General features: G+C 54.0%; 1 long non-coding RNA gene across 1 annotated transcript; it reads left to right on the top strand.

Moving 5' to 3' along the window:
* The first annotated feature begins 457 nt into the window (after positions 1-457).
* Positions 458-6,090, top strand: LOC144389398 (uncharacterized). The gene is made up of 3 exons (XR_013453411.1): positions 458-3,448; positions 4,070-4,343; positions 5,960-6,090. It is a non-coding gene; the product is annotated as an uncharacterized LOC144389398 (long non-coding RNA).

Genomic DNA, 6,090 nt, shown 5'->3' with positions numbered 1-6,090 from the left:
TCGTAGGAGGGTTTAAACTTTTGCGTTTAGAGGAGGGAGAAAATGAGTGGGAACGCTGTGTGCAACTCCTTCCACGCCGCTGGGGTTCCACGCGGCTTTGACGCGTGCGATCAACTCGTGTGCTCATCTTGCCTGACGTGCACGTGTGATGCGGGGGAGGAAACCCCCTTTGAAATGCACAAACAACGAGGCCCCCCCTCCCCTCGCATCGACCACCGCCGCCCTCCCGGCAGTCTGTTTAGCAACTCGCCACATTGATCGCTTGAAGTGAGTGCCCGCCACGATCGGCATCCCATGACACGAGCGGGGGGAGGGTGAGAGGGGGGGCAGTGCAAGAGGTGCAATTAGCTGCTCCCAGGGGCACTGGGGGAGCGACAGGCAATCAACACGGAGGGAGGGAAGGGGTGAGAAACACAGAGGAGGGGAGGAGACAAAGCTGTAGGATGGGAGAGGTGAAGGATGGTCGTTACCCAAATGGGCCGTTATGCCCCATCTATCCGTCCCCGTCGCCCACGCCGCAGGACTTTTAATTGGCCCGGAACGCAGCGTTTGCTCGGAGAAGGGCTCCGTTGGGGGGGGGAAACGCGGCGAGCTCGGTCATGCTGGAAGTATGTAAGATGGAAAAGAGCAGAGGCGGAGGAGTGAGGCCTGTTTGTGTGTGTGTGTGTGAGACCAGCCGCAAACTCATGTCGACGTGGAGGATTTCACATGCAGCCACGTGGATAACGAGCGGCGGGGGCTTGGGTGATTTCCTGTGAGGGGCACGTCAAGAGGAATCAGCAGATCTCCAGGACTTCGCTGCTGTCACGGCATTAAAAGTATCGCCCGCTTAAAACTTAAACCTGCCGGTGGGATGAAGCCCCCCCCCCCCCCCCCCCTCCCCTCACGCTGCGCATGAGCGGGATTTCTGTGGGATTTCTGGATTTCCAGGTGTGGTTTTCTAACGGGAAGCTTGTGACTTCGGCTGAGCTTAGAAGCGAAGCTTCCGGGTCGAGCTGCCGTGATGGGAGGACAGAGTGAAGCCCGGCGTCCTTTTCAGCGTGGAGGGAAGATGGAGAGTCCTCGGCTGCATGGCGGGTCTTTGCTCGTCAGTCTTTCAATAAGAACGAATTTTCTTTCGTGAAAAGTTCAACCGCTTTATTCAACAATAAAGAGTGAAAGAAAATGTGACAAAGGCCCCACGTGTCGCTTACAGAACGTCATTCCCACGACAGAGCGAGTGAAGCACAAGTTTCCTTTTTAAATGTGACTTTTAACGCGCATTCCGCAGCAAACACTTCGGTATCTTGGTCGAGATTTGTTAAAAATGTTTCCAAAAACATTCTATTCATACAAATTCATAAGATCTGGTCTGAGGACGACGTGTCAAACAAAAGCATCGCACACACACACACACACACACACACACACACACAATGGTGAAGCCATTGCATCGGGATGGTGTATTCATCATGGGGGGGGGGTGTGTGCGAGCTCTTGGGTGGAGACAGACGGAGGCAGGGCGTGAGGCCGGCGCCGATGAGCGATGATGGAGGTGAGGACGGGCGCGACCGGCGCCCAGCGAGGCGGGCCGGAGGACGCCGTCGTGTACAACCGCATGACACCTCGTCTCGTAAGAGCTCGACCTCATAAATACGGCAATGAATCACTGCTGGAAAAGCACGTGACGTGAATACGGGACTCATCGCTCAGAGGAGCCCGCCGGGCGCTAAATAACGTCGCCATGTGTTTTTCTTTGTTTGATACCTTGGAGGACGCCGCGGATCTCTTTACCGTCAGTATTCTTTTCACGATTTGAAGGTTGTGTGAAAAGGAAGAGCTGTCGCTCAGTATAAAAATCTATAAAAAGGCTGCAGCACGGAGGGCAATTCATCATGCGAACACTTCATGTGAAAGGTATTGAGCATCAAGCAGAAGGCCGCCGCCGGTTCTGAGAAGTGAAGCCAATGCAGAAGAGCTTTGGACCTATTTGCATGATTTGGACGGATTCACGCGCTGACGCGGCGGATGAAATCAGCGGAGAAACGGACGGATTTGAAGTGACACACAAACTGGTGAAATTCCCCAGCGAGTAAAAACCCAAACAAACCCCGGGGTCCAGGAGTCCCCCGCGCCCCCCCCCCCCCCTTTGGAAATGCGGCGTGTGGCGACGCGTTTTTCATCGCGCGAGTGCAACTTAAATGGTCCATGTAGATGTTTCGGTGAACACACCACATCAATATCACTGACGTACCTCACAAGGGCGAGACGACATTGTGCTAAGAGCGACCGTGAAGTTGAATTACGCCTGCGGGGGGGCGTCACCTCCCGGGTGCGTTTCCGCCTCGAGGTCGGTTCTGAGCCGCTGCGATGTGACCCTGGGCAGAGGAACGGACGCGTCGTTCAGTAAGAGACTCCGAGACTCTGGAGGAGCCGGGTTGTTCACGGCGAGGCCGTTTGATCGGCACCTTTCTCTCCGTCCCCAGAATCTGTTCTGCTCCAGCGAACTCTCCTCTTTAACCCCGTCTGGCGAGGAGCCCCGTCGCAGAGCGGTGGGTGCTAACGTGGCCCCGGCTGCTGGAAAGGCCGCGTGGTCGTCTGCAGTGGGCCACAAACAGATTCCATCAGCGCTGTTGTGCGGGTGCATGTGGGCGTCTCTTGCGTCTCTGGTGTGAAGACACGCGGGACAACTTATCTGTTATCGGCCCTTCGGCGAACTGCGGCCCAGAAGGAACGGCCGGCGAATCCCCGCCGGAAGCGGATAGAAGCCTTTAATCGCTGATGCTCGTGCACCCAGGCGAGTGGCTCCGAGGAGAGCCGCGTTAACCGGATTACGCGTTCACCTTTACCGAGCAGGCGGAGGGGCCCCCGATCGATATGTGACTAATGTGATCGGCGAGTGCCGTCGCACTCCGCCTCCTGCTTTCAATGAAAACGCCGCCGACCAACCGCGGCGCTGGCGGGAACACGTGAATCCACGGTGGAGGAGAAAGTCCAATGAGCCGCATTGCTAACAGATCAAAGTCCTGGTTGGTGACAATCCAGCGTGCCATCCAAGTGCGATTTAATGTTCCCGCTGCCCAGGAAGCAGGTGGCGCGAGCCGGGAATATCTCATTAAAACACAGCAGAACGTCCATTGTGCTCGCCGATTCCTCAGTGCTGTATTCCCCCCCCCCACATCCCGCCAATGCAGCAGTGCCGCACATCCAGAACTCACCGTTCGCCTCGCCGTTCTCTCCCCCCCCCCCCCCCCTCCCACACCCGCCTTCCTAAGTTTAATGAAATTGTCACAGCACCTTATGAAATCGGCACCGTGTAAGCAATAACATCTGGCAAATAGATGGCGCATATAATGTCGGCTGAGCTTCGCTGCACACAGAGGCCGTTAACGGGCGGAGGGACGCGGCGGATTGATGATCAACAGACGTCTCGGAGCGTGGGCCGAAAACCTGCAGAGCAAACGGAAAGGTATGTTTTTAAAAAAGGCTCAGGAGTTAATTGTCGTTGCATGTGTCGATGTCGCTGAGTGACGGCGGTGCATGATGTCGTGCAGAAGCCATTCCACTGCATTTGTGTTGTGCATAATGAAACTGCCTTTTCTGTTGATTCATTTGTGATGATGTAACGATGACGTCAGGGGGCGTCGGCTATTTAAATGTCACCTGAGTAAGGCCAGGTGTGTTTTTCTATTTTTGACCGCATTACGCATTGAACTCTCCGTTTATTATGAGTGTGATTTAGGTTGTTTTTGCCAAACAATGAATAAAAGAATATTGAAGCGACAATACGAGCAAATGCGCGTTGATTTTTGGACATACTTTAAAGTCTAAACCTTCACGGAAACTTGAAATTAAACCGTGCGACTCGTTTTCACAGATGTGCACATCTGCGGGGCGTTGACTCTCCACTCAGTTCCACTAATATGAGTCGTAGTAACATTCCAGAAAAGGAGATTACTGTAATCAGCGTTATTGACGATCGGCCTGATGACATTATCATTAACACGTTTTCTGTAGATATCATTTTGATATTGTGTGTTTGATATCGACCTCCCTATTTATGACCATGTTCCCTTTGGTGTTTCTACAGCAGAGCTGCAAACCGTGAATCTACTCATCATGGGAGTTCTGTGTAAACCGTCCTCGCTGGAATCCTGGTGTCATCATGAAATGAAAGTCAGCGGGGGGGCGGGGGGGGAGGGGCTCATGCCCAAAGGTTATGGGAGAGGGGATCAGTGAAGACGATGAAGATCATCTGCACGATGATGCAAACCTGCTTTGTGCTCTTCCAAAGGGACGCCAGCAGGCCGCCGCCATCCCCGGTCGGGAGAAGATGAAGAAGACGATCATGCAGACCGGGGAGTGTAAGTCACTGCTCTCAGAAGACACTTCAAGAGGGGGGGGGGGCATTATCTATTCATCAAGCAGCCCTCCTTGCTGTTCCACCGTTGCTCTTTGTCACCCGGGTGTCCCGCCAGGAGTGTTCGGTCAGCAGTGCTGAGGGCAGCACATTGGACTCGCATCACAGCGTAATCAGACCCCCCCCCCCCCCCACATATCACATAGTTCTGCTTGGCTGGGCTCTGCTGAGACTTGCCATGATGTGGTCACGCACGCCTCCGGATGCCCACGCACGCATACGCGCCCACAGACGAGCTGACGTACGTGTGAAGGAATCCACCACAAGGCCGCCGCTGCCGCTGCTGCCGCTGCTGCCGCTGCCGCTGCCGCTGCTTCCTGTTTGTGCATCACATGTCGCCGTACAGGTTCAAGAGTCAAGCGATTCCCACTCAGATCGCCGAAGGCCATTCCGTAGCAACTAGTGCGCTTATAACGCTGCCCTCACTTTACATCTATTAGCGACGTGTAAGTTTAAAAGTGTTGGGTGGCTGCCCGGCGATTAAATGACTGCTGGGAAAATGATGAGGAAGAAATAAGTACAAACTAATAAGGAAAAGACAGATGAGTGAAATCTTCAACTCATCTGCCCACAGTTTGAGTTAATGCGCTCTGAACATCCATGTTGTGTGCTGCATGCGTCCAAACGAGCCGAGGCAATTAGCGTTAGCATCTCAGAAAACGCTCTACGGGTTTTAACAGCTCATCAAATCGAAAAACCATTAACGAAGGCGACGCACACGGGACACGAGAACACGGGCAGTTAACGCTGACCGACGCACGACTCCCTTCTTTCATTCGCCCGCGCGCCCAAAGCCGATCCCATCCCAGGTGTTTGCTTCGGCCGGAGATTATAATTTTGGGGCTGAGAGGCGCGATGAGGTTTGGACAACCTCGGTAAAATGCTCCTCCGACGTTTTCCGACCAGCGTCTTAAATATTCATGGCGCCGTAAGCTCGTCCACGGGGGAAAGATTCCGCTTACATCCCTCCCTCGCGGATAAAACACGGATGGTACACGGAGGAGCCCGACCCGTGTAGCTGCTATCTATCGACGTGTAAATGGCTGTATCATTACTCTGCATCTATTGCACGTTGGGCTCCACGCGTCTCCGAGCAACAGCACCTCTGAACAAAGGTCCTCCTCCTCCGCCGCTCACAGGCAAAGGCCGCTGGCGGCAACGCTTTTCATGTGGCGTCAGAAAAAAAGGAAAAAGGGATCCGGTGGAATACGTATCCATCACCTGCCACAAAGTAAGCAGCAGCTCACTTCTAACATTTCGTGACACATCGCAACGAGATCACCCCCCCCCCCCCCAGGCTCTGTCGGCCTGGATTTATTTTGGCTGCTGCCGTCGCGCCATTCCTAGAGCGATGTTTGATGACGGGAAGTCCGGACGAGCTAAGTACGCTAGTTTAAATCACCTCGCGTTGATCCCAAACGGTTGACGTGAGAGGAAAACGGCACTTTTGGGGGTTTTTTGTTCTTAAGGAACTGTAGAGATTAAAGCTGCCATTGATGTATTTTATGTCAACAATGGATGAAAATGCGACGTCTAACGGTCTCCCTTCTCCCCCCACAGGTGTGACACATGGAGGTTGAGTGAAGTGGAACCTCTCCTGTTGGGAAGGCCTTTGTCTTTCTGTCCGTGGCCGGTGACCCGTGCGGGACGGACCTGGTCGCCTTTTGTCAAATACATGCTGCAACCCCCCC

This window comes from Gasterosteus aculeatus, chromosome 18 (genome assembly GCF_964276395.1).
Source record: "Gasterosteus aculeatus chromosome 18, fGasAcu3.hap1.1, whole genome shotgun sequence".
Lineage (NCBI taxonomy): Eukaryota > Metazoa > Chordata > Actinopteri > Perciformes > Gasterosteidae > Gasterosteus > Gasterosteus aculeatus.
Note: the sequence above shows the minus strand (reverse complement) of the source record. Positions and strands in the feature narration are given on the sequence as shown.